The 17,972-nt window shown below is 34.8% G+C and overlaps 1 protein-coding gene across 1 annotated transcript in view; it reads right to left on the bottom strand.

The window, feature by feature from the left end:
- Positions 1 to 17,972, bottom strand: part of LOC132196544 (uncharacterized) — a 162,232-nt gene that overhangs the window by 46,324 nt on the left and 97,936 nt on the right. The gene's annotated exons all lie outside the window — the stretch shown is intronic.

Here is a 17,972-nt window from a genome sequence, read left to right as displayed (position 1 = left end):
CCGCGCAGACATAATTATAATAAAAATATTAAACAAAAAATATTAGAGACGTTCAACGGTGGCACGCGATTTCAGCGTTTCCACAGAGAAAATATGGTAATTTGGTTGTCGGGAGGCGCAGCTTTATCCTTTCCAAGTAATCATTAAGGGGCAAAAAACAAAAATGCCGCTGCTGCTGGAGCGAAAAAGAAAGAGATGTGGGCAGCAGCTAGCGAGAGGAAGAAATTTTTACTCTCCATGTGAGCGCGCGTAATTAGTTTTTATACTTTATCAAGAATTAATTTTCCCGTCACGTAGGTGAATTTTTTATGCATATACGAGAACGAGGCTTTGGTAAATAAAAATTCTTTTTGTGCAGGAGGATGATGAATTAACGGGATGAAAGCGGCGCGCCGAGTTGATGATGCGCCCATATTTAGAAAATGCGACCACTTCCTAATACAGGCAAAATTCATATTTTACTATAACGACTAAAGACATACGCCTGACCGTCAGGGTAAAAAATTCTGCGTCTTTTTGGGTCGCTTTAAATTGGAAATTGGTGACCTGCAGTAAAGTGCGAGACATATTTAAAATAAAAATTAAGTACTTTCTCAATAAATAAGTTATAATAAGAATAATAACTTTTTATGAACCTTATAAGTCTTATAACATTTTATTTATTTCCTTAAAATAATTAATTTTTTCAATATTATAATATTTTTTTAAAGCTTGAAATACAATATTTAAAAAAAAAATGTAGTACATTATTGATTTTTGTGGTAATTTCAATTATCAAGGTGCTATACCATTCGGAATGTATTTTCAATTTTTTTATGAAATTTTGTTTGCTGTTTATATAAAATAATAGTCTAGAGAATATAATTATGCCATATATGCAATTGATCTTGAAATTAACAGTCCAGCTTGTCTTTCTTTTTTAAAAAGAAATTTAATATTCTTGTACATTATTTAATTTTTAAATTTCATTAAGAATTTGAAATGTAATAATAAATTAATTTAAAATAATTAATTAAACAATTTGCAACTGATTAATTCAATTTGGAGGAAATTCAAGAACAATGATTTTTTTTATTCTCTTGTTGGATTCTCTAACCAGACCAAGGCGAACTGCCGCAATGCGAACCGCTCTTGCTCAAAGAGTTAATTTTAAATCACTTTTTGACACAAAAAGCGGCGGCTGTTGAAAGCTGACATTGCAGGCGGATTCCTGCAGCCGAATTTTGAGCGCTTTTTTCCCACTGGTCGAGAGCGCGCAGCAGCGAATGCCGGGGCGCAAAACACGACCCAGTGAATTTCGACGCGATCTGAAGTCTGCATGTCAGCCTTCAGAATGTTGGCGGCGTAAAATTTGCGCAGCTGAGACAAAGAAAGCAAAGGGGGTGGCTTTCTATTGTTTGCTTTTCTTAGAATCCGCGCAGCTCAGCAGATTAAGCCGCTCGCTGGCAGTAAAAGTTTATTGGCCTCGCAAATTTTTGCAAATTCGCCGCCAGCGCCTCAAGAATTTTACAATTGAGCCAGTTTGAAGTTTTAAATTCGGCGAAAAAAGGGAATTCCTTCTCGATCGTGAAATTTATTGTCGAGGCGAAAAGATGCGTGGAAAGGAAAGCGGATTATTAATGAAGTTTTACCCAAGATGTGCCTTTCGGCGCATCTACAGGAAAATACATAAACATCCGGACCTGAGGCAAAAATCTGCGTGTTATGAGTTTCAAAACCTTTCTTGAAAGCAAGCCGTGAATGCTTTTTTAACAAGGAGGGCAGTGAAAAATGAAAAGATACGGTTAAATGAATCTACGGCATTGGGAAATCGTTGAATTAATTACATTTAACATGCACAAAATGAAAGTTGAAACGCATTGTTAGTAATATAATATAGATTTCAGCAATAATTCTACTTATGTTTGCATTATTTGAACTATATTTTATGATTGGTTATGAATAATTTTAAATTTAAATATCCTTCCCTTTAATATATATTTTTCTAAAAATATTTCAATCACAATTATACTTGAAATTAAACTTCCATTACCTCTTAAAAAAATATATATATAAAAATAAAAATTTTACAGTGAAAAAATAAGATTAGATTTTAATCTTCTCAGAATTATACTAGTTAAAAAAACTTTTAACACTGACCTCTTAAAGTCTCCCTTTATCTATTCATTATTGTTATTATATTTTTTTACTACGTCTCTCATCAAAGAAAATATTTTCCTCCGCGGGATCCTTTTCACAATCAAAGCAGAAGTTTATATGATAATGGCCGGAGAAATAATAATAAGCAGTAGAAAAAGAGCTTCTTCGGTGGTTGGATACACGTGAAGGAAGGACCGACCGGTCTATCACGCACTCGCCTCAGCTCTCGAAAGCGTGTGCCGCCGATTGTGAGGCCGCGATCGCGTGACCAACGCACTCCCACAGCCATATAAACCTTCGTGCCACTGCTGCTGGCCAGCCTTCAGAGGCTCTCCAATAAAACGCTCTTGAATTTAATTCACCCACAATAATGTAATTTCGGTGCTTTCCTTCATCATTTTGCTTGTGGCTAAAAGCGTCGCCTCTCGGTAAATTCCTCTCCTTTTTCCCTAATAAAATAAAACTCCTAGTGTTTTGTTTTTTCAATAAATTATTTCACTCTAACGAAACCCTCAAATTATCCGATGTGCCCGTTTTACAGTTTTTTTAATGCGTTCATTTATTCTAAATTCTAGAGGCTAGAAATCCACTTTATATGTCAGTTGCCATTTTGGCACCTGTTGATTGCCCTATTAAATATTCTGATCTCGCCGCAATCATCTCTCTATCGGTGTGATTTTCTCCGGGCCCAAAAGAGAAAACATGGTGCCGATATATTTATTTTAACCACAGTTTGGACGAGTTGGACGTGAGAATTTAATTACATCATCTCTCTCGCAGCATTATTATTAATGAGTTATTATTTCACGTGTCACTCAAAAGTTCACGGCTGTCATTAAGTAAAGGAGAAAAAAATGTGAGCGCACATCTCAATTTTCTCCGCGCTGACTATTGATCATCGGGCAGTTAATTTGCATCTTAATTATACTTGGGAGTGCGCCCGCTTTGTTGTTGATTGACACTTGAAACGTTATACAAGCGGCGAAAAAAGTAGCGGGAGCTCCTTGTTGCAACACTCTAAATCTGCCGCGTGTGTAATTAAAATTTTGATTCAGTCCGATGGAGGCTAGTTTTTCTTCCGACCTTTTTTCGGCAATGATTTTGCGAAATTCCATGAAAATTCTATTACTGTCGTTCTCTGATCTAACAATTGAATTATTCACTTTACGCACTGAATTTAACGCAGGATGGATGGGATTGGGTATAATTTTAAATTTAATTCCTTTATTATCATTAGCATTAACGATAAAATATATAAATTAATATTTATTCAGTAAAATTAAATAAATTGTAAGTTTGTCATGCGAGACTAAAGACATGAGCGATTAAAATTTTTAAAATAAAAATATCAATATAATATATTTTATAACAATACATTCTCAAATTTATAAATGTAAATAATGGAAATAATGTTGAACAAAAAGCTTTGTACATAATATTAAGAATAATAAGTTAGTTGACTTAATTTAACCATAAATTTCTTATTTTGACATAAATAAATGAACTAAACATAAATTTTATTGTTTATATTTAGAGTTTGAGAAGTAGTGTAGATATGAATTAAAATCTGCAACCCAGGAAAGGCTGAATAAAATTTGGCACGCTGAATTCAGATGGAAATGTTTCTACGCGTTTAAATCACCAGGCATGAATTCAGTAGCCTAGGGGCCACATGGGCAAAGGTTTGTGCGCCTCTCGATCTCTCTCTCACTCATAACCCACACCCAATCATTTCTGCACGCTACCGAATCTGACTGCGGCCAACTGTAGGCATGAGGCTAAGGGGAGACGACTAGGCAATTTTTATTATTGCCGCCGCTTTGATTTGCCTGGTTTCATTTGCCTCGCAACGGGAAAATCAAAGGCTGTTGTATATCCATAAGTTTTTATGGCACTCAAGACACCAAAAGCGAAACTTTTATTGAAATATGTGTTTGATTTATTAAATTTCAAATGTCCCTCTTGATAAGAATCTGTGTTAGCCATTCTTTAATAATTTTTTGTCATTTATAATTTTTTTTACAATTATCAAATAATATGCATGCAATGTATTGACAGGGATTTGGAAATTATTAACTCACGTTTGAACAACATTTGTGAGAGAAAAAATTATTCAGATAGTTTTAATAATTAAAATATCATCAAGCGTATAATTATTCAAAAATATTGAAATATAGAACAATGAGTTTATATATAATAAACATGAATTTTATAAAATTAAACAAGTAATATTAGTTGACAGCGTAGAAATTTCATAAATTTGTGTATTAAATAGGCCAATCATGTCTGCAAGGGCTCGTCTTTTTATCAAGTCTATCGTTTCTAAACCGGACGGTGTGTCAAGGAAGGTGGAAATCACCGTTTTCTAATTAGCCATCATAATCTGGAACCTTCAATCAAAACCAAAGTGTTTGCCAATCCCCGGCCGAGATTTTGGCGTGAGTGGCAGAAAGGTGTAAAAATAATGCAGAGATGTATAGTCTGGAGACTGAACAAAGGGCCGAGCAAAGGGTCAACAACTTCATTAAACTACACAGATCTGAATAGTCTGTCCGTCAGACTGCGGAAAGGTATTGGGTTTCTAGTTTGAATTCAAAAGGTGCTGCTGCTTATTTCGGCGTGTGTGTGTATATAATGAGATAAAAAGTAAAAGGAGTTAAAATAATTAATCGGCTCCGCGCAGTGAGGCCGCGGTGACTTGGCAGAAAACGGCCAGAAATTCGAGATTGCCCGTTCGATGAAAGAAGAGATTTTTTTCTCATTTGAAATAGAATATGTATCTGTCGGTGTGTTTTGTATTATGAATGTGCATGCGAGCGGTGGTGGTCATAATTAAATATAAGAAATCGCACAGCGTGCGTCCTGATACAATTAACTTTCGCAATTACCAAAACATCCATTTGTTATTATATTAAAATGCTCCCTTTGTATTTGCCAAGATATTTGCCGAGCTTGTGCGGAAAAAAATCAATTTAAGGAAGAGAGTTTCAATAAGACAGTAAAAAAAATATAAACATTTTAAATTAAATCTCTTACAATATGTATTAAATTTCGCAAATTGATAAAAAAAAATTAATTAAGCATTTGTGATCGTAAAGTCAAAAATTTAAATCCTGAACCAGGTTGAAAGTTTCTAATACAACGCTATGAATTATAAATTCTATTAATTGGTTGAGCAGTATGTCTCTTTTTCTGACGGAAGCGCAATTTTTTTTTATGAAAAAATTTATTAAATCTAATACGGGCACAGATTTAACTACGCATTTAACTTAATATTGAATCGATTGGTAATGTGTATTCATTTCAGGTTCCATTTGCATTTTTTGTTTTTGCTTATTTTTTTTTCTTATCCCTACATTCTGATGGACTAACAAATCGTTTCCAAGAAATAACTTATCAAAATTTCTAAAAGGAGCAATAGTCCGTCTCGCTATTTACAAATTAAATGTGTGGGAGGAGGGAGGGCTATCTGTGCTCTCTCGTCATTATTGTTATTATGAAATCTCCAGTGTTATGTTGCATGAAAATAATGAGCACGGCCAGCACAAAAGCATTACACAGCATAATCGTCTTGAGCTGCTGCCTGCCGCCTGATGTATAATAACGAATAATAACAACCCGCCGCTTATAATAAGTTCACAATCATGCATGACTCTCCGATGTGTATTGGAAATGAATAATTATTTTCACATTAAATAACTCTCCGTGGACAAATTAGAAAACGCCACTTGCAGGCTATTGCCTCCTACGAAGGAGAATTTTCTCATCAGAAAAACGACGTGCCGTGACCTGAGCCGAAGTAAACAATGGGAATATATCTTGGAACAGCAGATTTTCGCGAAACTCGCTGATCAGCGTTTAATGCGAAGTGTTATGTCTGCTTGCCAATTTTGAATGTAAGCTCTGCCAGGTAAGAAAAGAATTTCATGATTCATCATAGCCACCGCACTTGTCAATTTCAAATAAGTTTGCAAAGTGGAAAATGAGGTCCATGTATAGTAGGCGTTTGATTGAGAAACGGCAGCCTTGAAAATGCCCTCATGAGCGAAAACGTCATGGGAAAATGCGAAATAATTGTTTATTTGCATCCATCGCTGTCATTCAGCCCTTGCGCACTCCAAGTGGAACATAAAATGAGAAGCAAGAGCGCAGAGATCCATTTTATGCTTCACACTCGATAAAGCATCAAATAAGGGGCTGTCATTCTAAAGACTTGCCTTGAACATGTTGTAGATGTTTGCAGTGCGCATTTGACATTTATTGTTGGTTTGTTGTTAATTATTGAAAAGCTTTCACATGCTTATATTGATTCACATAAAAACTTGGGCTTTAAAGGTTGTGGAATATTGTTCATCAGGGTTCACAATTTTTTTCATTTTACTGAAATATTAATTCATTCATGATTCTCACTCATTTTTTATAGCTTCTATGAATTATACATAATAAAAAAATAATTGACATTTCATTAATTACAACTACGTAACGTTCAGATGACCTAATTAATTGTAGACAAAGGTTTTTATATATCAAATTAGTTATCATGAAATGAAGTTTTTATAGTTAAACCAATTTTTGTGCACGAAAAATAATTTTAACCAATTCAAATATTAAGAAATTCAGCAATAATTATATAAATAATTTTACAAAAGGAAGTTATAGTAAAGAATTATATTGATAAAATAAATATTGCAATTTGCAAATATTAAACTTATTAATTTTTATTGGTATTAATAACTGTTAAAATATACTGATTGACTATCATCTCACATCTAGATGGAATCAAAATCCGCCAACTTGAAAGGCTCTCGAGGAGTCAAGAGAGTTCGTCGTCACTTTGAACACACTCTCGTGAAAATGGACTGCTCATACACACATTACTTGGCTCGCTGCGCTTTTATCAGAGTGTGAGATTCGAGCCGATACATACGAATCTGATCTTATCCGGAGAAAAAGACAATGAAAGAGGTGCCGAGAGAGTGAGAAATAATAAAGGATCGTGTGCGGAGGTGCAAAGAATCGTGACTCGGGATTATTGGAGTTAATTACGAATTGCCGGCACACAATATTTGACCAAGGGACTGCTTTTTGTGTGTGTGCCTCTTTCGAAAGGTGCATCGATCTGTGTGCCGCGGCGAAGATTTCATACACATATCCATATAAATGCAGCATGGAAATTTATTTACGGCGTCTCATCACATCGGCACCGCGAGCACACGACTCTCCATTGTTTCTCGCCGGGGCATTGTTCAATCACAAAAGCAACAACACCTTCGCACTTTGAATTTTCCTGAATTACTCTCGAGCGATGCCTTTTAATTTAAGGTCCTTTAAAAACGTGATTGGGACGTAAAGACTGAGCCTAGTCTTTATGAATTTAATAAATAAAGTGTTAAAAATTGGAGAAATGTCATCAAAATGCAAAAAATTTTGCAATTTCTAAATATCACAGCAAAATTGTTGGTAATTTTTATAAATTTAATAATATATTTGAAAGCTTGTGCAGTTAATTTGTTGTGTTCTCATTTTAAATTTGTTAATATTTGCTGCACAGACTTAGTAAAAAAATTCAGATTCCATGATGTTAAAACAAGATAAAAAGCTGCTTTAAGGATTTTGTAAACATCATTTAATATTTTCTATTATTCTTTGCTGAACAAAAAAGTTGGATTCCAATCAATCTTTCCTGAATCAATAATAATATTTCAACAATAGTTAGTTGAAGAAAATTAAAAAAAAGAAAAAATTGAGCGAAAGATTATAATTAGTGCAAGTTTTGTTTCGAATCAAGTTTAATAGATTGAGAGAGCTACAAGTACGTATACGTCTGTCTCAGCACAAGTTACTTACTCTCTTGGAGTACGATGCTGTAAAATTAAATGTACATATACAGTTTCGCTGCTTATTCAGCAAGGACGACGGCAATAAAGGTAAATCAGAGCGCATAAAACATATAGACATATGTATGAAAACTGTTATTTTCCTCCCGCTCTGTGATAAGACCGAGTGGCAGCAATAAAATTGGCCACTAGTCGCATCACTCTCTCTGGAGAGACGTCTTGAGGGAAGAGATCGCATCTCAAAAATTGGCACTCACTCATGAAAGACTTTTTGTTTCGGCTCGGCTCTCTTTTATTGCCAATAAAACGCCTCGTTTTATTTTGCCAATGTATGTTGACATTTTTTACGATTATTTTCTAAAATATGAACTCGATGCAAATGAGCAGTAGAGTAAAAGGGAAGAGAGCCAGGGGACAAAAGTCACCGTACAATAATGCGGCATAATGGCTCTGGCCAAATGCGAGTGCGGTGCGAGAAATAAAGCAACGGTGGCGGCCACTTTTGCTCAGGAATGCTTCCAAATGGTGCGTCGCCAAAAAGTTAATTTCTATTTGCGAAATTTCCGGCCGTGAAACTGAATCCGTGTTGACAAGACCGTTGCTGAATTATAATTTACGACACCATCAATGTTTTGGTCCGGGCGTCAAAAGAGATTTAAATTCTGGTCCTCTGTTTAGACTAGTTGGGCTAGTTATATAAATACGCAAATATTTATTTTCACCAGCTTAACTTTCCTAATTTGATTCTGGTATAGTTTCATTTATTTGAACTTTGAAGAATTATTTTCTCTGTGCCATAAAGTACGCATCTGACAGTCTTTAAAAAAAGTTTCTGAGAATCAAATTGAAAAGAAATAATTCTGAACCATGATAGTAATACCATACATGAAAAATATACAAAAAGAAAAAACGACCAAGCGAAACAATGCCTGCAGCTTTCCTTGTTTTCTAAATAATTTTATTTATCTGGCTTATCTGCAAATACTTTTTGATAAAACTTTTTCAAGCAGGTTTTCATTTACACCCTGAGAATTTTTTTTAAATGTCTATTGCTACAACCGTTTTGTTAATTTTCTCTTAAAATTCCTTAATTTGAATTTCCATCCTCCTAAATGGAAGATGAAGTAGGATATCCTGGGCCATTTTTGTATCTCGAGCATTCCTTGACCGTTTGGTCTCTTCATTTTGCGTACACGGCAGTTTCGTTTTGTGTCACCCACGTGAGAGTGTGTTTGTGTTAGTAGCACTATATCGGCCACTAAAGTAACTGCCGTATCAGCAATGTTATCTCGGCCAGCCTTGTTATTGTGCTAGCGAGAATGAATTTAAAATAAACGCTTTAAAGTCGCAGATATTGCTGGCTGTCCAGAGGAGAGCTGTTTCTTTTAGCTCGGCACGGCGCAACGGCGGCATTATGAGATACTTTTTACGACTGAAATAATGTCTTTGTACTCGCGCGGCTGAACATGGAGATGTGGCCCAGAATGAAACTGGAATAGCGCGGCGGCAGAAACAGCCATACTTACTAAACTCACCTACCTACATGGTAACTCGCTCGCTCGCCAAAGCTGCTAGTTTGCATCCAGCCGCAGGACCATTTTAGGCGAGAGCAGTGCGAGGGAGCTCTCGAGAGCATTTACACCTCGCGATTTCATTGACTTTCCTGCTGCACGCACTCCCCCTCGCACGCGGCGCTTCCATCCATCACAAGATCGCTTCACTTTCCTTCCACATTTGTACTAATGCGTCTCCATTTCAGGCCTTTACACTTACAAAGAGAAACCATGCCCAAGTGCGCAATGCAGAGAGATAAAAAGAACTAATTAATCTGCATTGGTTTACGTGAGAAATCACAATGCAAGGACCCTTCTTGCGCCACTTTTTTATTTACAGCGCATACAAATACCATTTTAATCTGATCTAATTTATTATTTGATGTAAAATTCTCCCATCATGAATATTTTCTAATCATAATAAAGACTTAAGTCTATAGAATCCACATAAATGCATGATATGCTTACAAAAAGTGAATTACTTAATACGTATGAATATAATTTTAACTTATTGAAAAAATTTAATTGTTTTATCTCACTTTTATAGGTACCACAATAAATAATAATATATGAAATGAAAAAATATCAAAACACCATACAAATTTTTTGTTATTTAAATTTGATAAAAAAAAATGATCATAAAATTTATTATACCAAAAATTTAAAATTAAAAATAAATACAAGTCCTAAAAAATTTATTTTGCTATATTTTTAAGTATTTTTCACAAATAAACTATGATTTAAATTTTAATCATTTAAAAATATAATTGATCAGCCATCATCATATTATGATGCATCTATGGTTATGTTATGTAAATAATTTTAATTCCCTTGAACTTGATGGTTGAAACGTATACAATATATAAAAACAAAAAAAATAGTAATCAAAGTTTCACAATTATATTATCCTTTTTTATTTTTCTCCCAATTGATTGTTCTGACTTGTTTGGAGAAAATTAAACTAACGAATTGAATTGAATAATTAATTTTCAATTTTTAATTCATAAATTTATAATCAATGATCACCGTGCCTTCTCTGCCCATACATCATTCGTAAATTCCGTTCGACATTTCAAAATTGAACAACCACTTCAATTCATTCTCCATATATTTTAAGTGTTTTTAATATTATTTAGATTAAAAAATATCAACTTGCAAAAATTAATCTTTAATTAACCTGCAAATTTTATAAATGCGAAGGAAGTATCCAGTAATTATTTAATTACCAAGTGTTTTATTAACATTATTTTAGACAAATCAGTGAAATTCAATTATGCTATACCTGCAAATCAGCCAGTAGATTTGTAAACTCTGAAGCGCTATAATTTTGAGTTTGAGGTTTTTTGGCAAAATGGCATCCATATTGACCTAAATTAATCTCCAATGTTCTCCATAATCCCTTAATGCTCTAATATTGAGGGATTTGGAAATTAAAAGAATATCATAACCGGCGACACAAGAACATACAATGAGTTTACCAATCCCTTGTAAATTACGGCAATAAATTTTCCGCGGCGTGTCTCTGTGAGCCAACAACACGCGCATAAAAATCAATTGAGTGTCAGTCGCGATATTATTAAATCGACGCCATCATTTTCCCGCAGCTAGGCCGCTCTCCATTGCCCTGCGACCAGCGAGCGAATTTATACAATTGTCAGAGCGAGTGCAACGGAGAACGAGTGTGTGCCGCAGTTATATGAGCAAATGATATATTCAGGTAAATTACACACCTGATACCCCATACATTATTTTAATATTCCCCGACCGGGGTAATTGTTCAAAACACAGGCTGCATCGGCCGGAAAAACACAAACGTAATAAATCGGAACGCCCTTAGAAAAAATAATAAATATATTAAACGAAATTGCTTCGCTTTTCTTGTTTTCTAAATCGAGACGCCGTTCTGCCCTGCGGCAAACAAAAAGTAAATTATTAATTATGCACGCTCCAACTGAAATATAAATTCATTTCTAACGTCCTCGGTTGTTTTCTTCCGTTTATTCTCTGCGCGTCTATGAACGCGATTTCTTTTCTATCAGGTATATATTTACGACAAAGCAGGTATTAATACAAGCAAATAGACAGTTTGCTAAGCTAATTGCGAGCAGGATTATGACTATTTACCACACTAATGAATTGCTATTATTTCGGCCTATTAAAAGGCTATGAATTTTAATAGCGTGTACCGGTAATTGATTTCAAAGTCACGCTTGCCATTTTTCTCGCTGCCACCGCGCCTGTGGTGATTCAAATAAACGCAGATATACCCGCAAGCGCATATTGCATATTTTATATCGCGAGAATGATGCAGACACGCACGATTGGTTGTGTAAATTTCGTCTCATTTTAATAAACGTGTTACTGCAGCTGCCCGAATCACTCGTTAAACAATTTGAACTAATAATATTAATAAAATGAATAAAATCAAATATCATTGAAATTTAAACTCTGAAATCATTTTTTATTTACCTCAATGAAAAAGAATTAAGCAAAATTCCTTTCCTTTTTTCAGGATACAAGTTCAGATTTTTTTATTTGAGACTTGTTTATTATGAAACAAATGAATTTATTAAAATTTAATCTGAATAACTTTCACTTCAGGTTAAAACACGTTTTTAAATTATTTAAAAAGTCACCAAAAATAACTTTCATGCGAGCACCCATCAACATAACTCACGACAATAATCATAATAATCATGGGCGGGGGCCCATACAAGCAGAGTGATGTGTTCCTTATGGTCCAGGACAAAATGTGCTCGGCATAAACATGGTTGATATCATCGGATGGTGGAATTAAATTTTGGAAACATAAATTTTTAATATTATTTTCATCTCAAAATTTATAACTTAAATTATCCAAAAAAAAGTTTAAGATGGGAAAAATCTGCAATATTGATATTTTTGAATTCTCAGATTTCATTCCTGGCTTGAAATTAACACATCATTTGATGTTGGAAAATTGATTAATTCATTTTGAATATGAAAATCTATTAATAAAAATACCATGCTAAATTGAACCCTTTTATATTTTCAATGCAAAGATCCGGTAAAATTAAATGTTTTAAATTTGAAATTAAACGGAATTAAATGATATTATTATATTATTTATTATGTTTATAGATTCAACATTGTTCTAAATAGAGGGAAAAGGAAAATATTTAATTTTTTAATTACTATAAATTTTTTTAAATAAAAAAAATATCTTCAGCTTATACTATTTTCTCTTCATTTGTTGAATCCCTAAAAAGATGATTAAATTCCACCACCCAGTATTTTCTTGTATTCCCAGCATGCTATATGGCCTATTAAAGTTTATATCAGGCCACTTGTAAGCTTTCATGTCCCAAACCTGGCGTCCCTGTCATTTCCCCGGCACATCCATATTCCCACCCACTAGCAATTTCGAACTCATTATCGCAGGCTGGATTTTCCACCGCAGATGTATTTATGCAGCTTTTCATACTTGTTTCTCGCACGCCCAGTTATTGTTGTGTTTATTCCGTATGCATGCGCACATTTTCATATTTTTACCAGGGTATATATGAATTTATTTATAATTCTCTCGCATCCTTTTCTCTCCACTCGCATTCATTGACGCCACCGCAGATATGCGAAAAAAAAGTTATTTTCCTCGGTAATTTGCCTCCTCTTTGCGGTCTGCCGGCAAATTATTTACCAGCGTGGCAAATTGAGCATAAACAAAGCAGAGGTGAAAATAATCAAGTGGGACGCGATTGAAAGCATACTTTTCAAAACGAGACCAGGCTCTCTGCAGATTGTTGTTTCTCAAAATTGAAAAATGAGCGGCGATTGTTGCCTGCATGTCCTCTTAAGTGAAATACCTTGTCGGCGTATAATTATTCCGAACATAGTCGGGGAATAACTTCAATTGCGATTTGCGCCGTAAAAGAGCATTAACAAGCGGCTAATTGGCAAAAGCAACGGCCCCACACACACAAGATGCATCTATCAAACAAGGCTTATATTCAATGCGGCTGCACCGATAATAATTGGTTCACTTGATTTAATCGTTCAGCGCGGTAAGTACGCGCAATTAATTAAATTACGTGCACCTAATGGAGCTCTAATTTGACTTGCGAGAAGTCAATTTGTAAGCTTCTCTCAGACTCATAGTTTTTTTTTTGTGATTCATGCAAAAACGATTGGATTGTCGGCTAATTGGTGGAATAAAAGCTTAATTGAGTACTGAATACTTAAAGTAAACGCAGCTATTAATATTTCCAGACGATAATATGGAATCAATGAAAACAATTTTTAATATTGAAATATCTTCGACTAAATTTGCAACTAAATTCTAATAATTAATTGCATTTCATAGATATAAGAAGTGAGCCTTGAAACACAAAAAGATAAAAAAAAACCGGAATGATGCTTTCTATTTATAGTTTTAAAATTAAATTATAAAAATTTAAATTTGTAATATAAATTTTGTTATAGTGAGCCGCGTACAAATTAAATCAGAATTAGAAAGGTCTGATTGTATGGGATGAAAATATCCGACCTGGCACTCTCACTGTGCTCTCGGAATTTAGGCGTAGATTGCGATTTGGTCTCACAGATAACCGAAAAGACGCATTTTCTTTCTCTTCGCAGACTGGGCGGATGGAGGATGGAATTATTATATTATTGCGTGGAACATCAGTTTGTGCGCAGCGACGACGTTTGTGGACAGGTGAAACTCGCAGCAGGCTTTTTATAAACGCGTTTGTTTCTTCGTTCTTTACTAATTAATTCGGACTGGGAAGAAGAGTCAGAGTGTTCTTTGTGGTATCATACAATACCACCACTGTGAGAGCGGGAAGCTTTTTTGTGCGACTGCACGCCCACTTGGCCGCGGACCAAAAGAAACTTTTTCTTCCCCTAATAAATTTTTGGACAGCCCCTCATCATTCGTGTTTGTCTGATAAATATGCAGAGGATTAATTGGAACAAAAAACTAGCTATATATTTTTATGGACCTAAATTAAGTCTCAAGTGAATTGATTTTGTAGTTTATATTTTTTAGCTTTAATTAACATTAGCTAATTCCTGTCAGGTTAATAGTACAATTCTTAAAGAAAATAACTCTATATCGATCATTTTCACATTAATTTAAATATATTGGGTAATTTTAAAAATCGATAAGCATAAAAACCGGCTATGAAATATAATTTTTTTTGAAGTCATTAATTTTATCAGCAATATGTTCGCAAAAAATAATTTTGCAACTTGGAAAACAATAGGTGAGAAAGAGAATGTGCTTGTTTCTTGAAACGTATATATCAAATCAATCCTAAGCCAACAAAGAAACTAATATCAACACAACACCACAACAAGCAAACAAACCCGACGTGTGCATGTCTGTGTGTGTTTGTGTAAAACCCAAACGAGAGGAGAATCACAATGCAGAAATCAGCCGGACAAAAGCCTCGGCGAGAGTTTGGTCGGATTGAAATCTCAATTATTTGAAGGGTCCTTCGTGACTGGATGAAAAATTAGAGATGCCAACGCGATAATTTGGTAGGAACAAAGTAGAGGTGCGTGGAGACAGAATGAAAGAAAGAGCGGTCGCGGCCCAAGGCAGGAATGCCGCGTGCCCTTTGGGACATTATCGTCACCTCCGAGCAGGGGGCCACTCCCGCCATTGTCCCGCCCTCACACTCAACCGCTCTCTCGCGGTTCGCAGGGAGGAGGCCCCAGTCAGCCGACTTAATTAGGCGCTGTGGCAATTTTGGGATTCGGCGTAATTGTATTATTATACATTTATATTTTCCACCGCAACAAGAAAGGACACACTCTGCGGCTTTCATCTGATAACACCCACCACTTACAAACATCATTCTTATTTTCAATCATATATAAGCAAGTGTTGGTGAGCACTGCAGTTTCAAATCCTCGTTCAAATTAAACTGGTAGAAATCTGCCCTCTATTAAGAAAACAGAGAGTAATTATTAAAACGTAGGAAATTTCACAGTAAAAAAAATATCTGGCAAGTGCAAATTAGCTAATTAAGCTATCTTCAAAGTTGATAGATAATGATCTTTGGAATTTGGTAAGAAATTTACAATTATTTTAATAAAAGCCATGGGCACATTGGCTGCTTTGATTGTCCAATTATATTGTAAAAAAACAACAAACCTATAAAATATTTTTTGTTATAAAATTAAATTTATTTGGTTTAACCAACACACTATTCTATAATACTTGATTAAAAAATGTTCGAATTAATAAAATTACGTTTCTTAAGTAAATTCCAGGGTCATTGGTATAACACCATATAAAAATAATAATTAATGTAAAAAAATTCACTTTGAAAACTAATAATTATAAATATAGCATTTTTTCTCAGAATTTTATTTTAGCTTTAATGTTTTAAATTAATTATTATTATTATTAATATGTTGTTTTTTGTAAATGTTTGAAACTTTGATAAATTATTTTACTTTGTTCATCTTTGTGACTCTCAAAGCTTAAAAATTGAAAATAAATCTTTACTTTATACGCCGGCAAATTGATCGTGTCAAAGGCAAGTACTTGCTGCAATGCAACTCGCTTTACCACGCTGAAAATTCTGTGAAATAAAATTAACCATAATAAAATCCTTTCATTTTTAAAATATAAAATCTTATTAGCTATAGAATCAGCTCAATCAGCAAATCAAATATTTCTTTAAATTAGATTACAAAACTTAAGCTAAAAACTCTATATGTTGTCCCCTTGTAGCTGCTCAGGTCTAGCCAAAGAGTTAGAAATTCAATACTGGCAATGATTCCATCGACTTTATGGGACAGTCAGCTGTACCAAAACAGCTATAGATGCAGATAAAGGAGCTCCCGTATACAAAAGTGTCCTGGACGTCAAGTACTGCGCACGGTTGCCCGCGACTCTCACCGAGAATAGACCCCGCGTGTGTGTATGTAGAGAAAGAAGGAATTCAGGGCTCTCATTAAAATAATCTCCGGCGTATTGCTTGGCAAGAGGAGGCAATAAAAATGCTGATTTAGCTCCCCGCGTGTAATCCAATACATTGGGAGCCGGCGCACGGCCGCAGAGAGCGAGATGATGATGATGAGGGGTTCTGATTAGCCGGGCTGCGCCAAGGTGATGGACATGCAGCTAACGAGGTACAAATCACCTGCAGCTACGGAGCGAGTGGGTGGGTGAGCTCCAAAAACCACTACTTATTCACTGCCACGCACAAATCTACTCTCGCGGTCTAGGAGATTTCCATCTGCTGCTGTGCACGGCCATTTATAACTGCCGGATTCCGGACCAACTGTCTTCACGATTGTAATGCTTTTTTCTCGCGGCCAACGCACTTTCCTCTGTTGTCCTCGCAACTATATAATTAAAGTAAAGAAAATTGTGATTTGAAGCTCATGCCATCAGTGTACATAAGAACATTATTTTAATTGAAGAAATGTCTGAAGTTCTTGCTAAATTAATTGAAATTTTACGTTATTATTAATGTATTAATAAAAAATTTGATTCTAAAAAAAGCAGAATTTTTAATTTAATTTGATTAAAAGCGATTGTTAAATAATGCTGAAATTTAAATAATTTTTTCTAAATAAATAAAACTTTGTACATTTTTTGGGTTTTTCCACTTGATTAAATTTAGCTGATGCATTTCAAAAAAAAAATTCTAAGGGATAAAAAAGTTAAAATATTTTCGGTTTCTTAAAAAATAGAACATAAAGAAAGTGACATGCGCCCATTCATCTCCGCAAGGCCAAAGCACTTCCTGTCTTTGGAAAATAGCAACTCGCGCTTCTCTAATTGGCGAATAGCGAAAGCTCATTCCGCGTTGTTAGCTTCTTTAATGCGGCTTTTTGGCACTGGTCATCGGCGTTCTGGTGTGTTAAGCCGGTTATGAGCGAGCGATGTGTTGGGGGTGCGAGATCAAAGCGCGAGTGTTTGTTTGACTGCCAAGATGGATGTTGTCAGTCAATCATCGGTGCCAGTGAATGAAACAAAACGGGAGTAGTCAATACAAACTAGAAGAATTTTAATAGCCGTGTGTGGGAGCGGCCGGCAGATATGTGATTGACGTGTGTTATTTGAATAATTATTTATACCGGACGCTCTCTCGCACTTAATTTCGAGAAGGCTGAGTAGGTGATTCTTGAAGGCCTTCTGATTGCAATTTGGAATCATGAGGACTATGGGGTTCTTAGTGCCCTTGATTTTCCTGATGTCTAAAATTAAAAAATTGGCACTTAATAAAATAACGAGGCGAAGATTTATAAGTCTATGTCAAATTAACAGATAAAGGGAAAAAAAATTTAAAAAAAATATTTCTTATATTAATATATAATTAATTGCAACTTTATAGAGGAAGAAATATACAAATTATATTCCCTTTCATATAAATGGAATTAAAATTTAATTTTACAACACGCAGCTTGCGGCTGGTGAATTTTGTTTGTATTGTGCAGATAA

This window comes from Neocloeon triangulifer, unplaced genomic scaffold, assembly GCF_031216515.1.
Source record: "Neocloeon triangulifer isolate White Clay Creek 2 clone unplaced genomic scaffold, ASM3121651v1 ptg000012l, whole genome shotgun sequence".
Classification (NCBI taxonomy): Eukaryota; Metazoa; Arthropoda; class Insecta; order Ephemeroptera; family Baetidae; genus Neocloeon; species Neocloeon triangulifer.
This window is presented reverse-complemented; position numbering and strand designations above follow the sequence as displayed.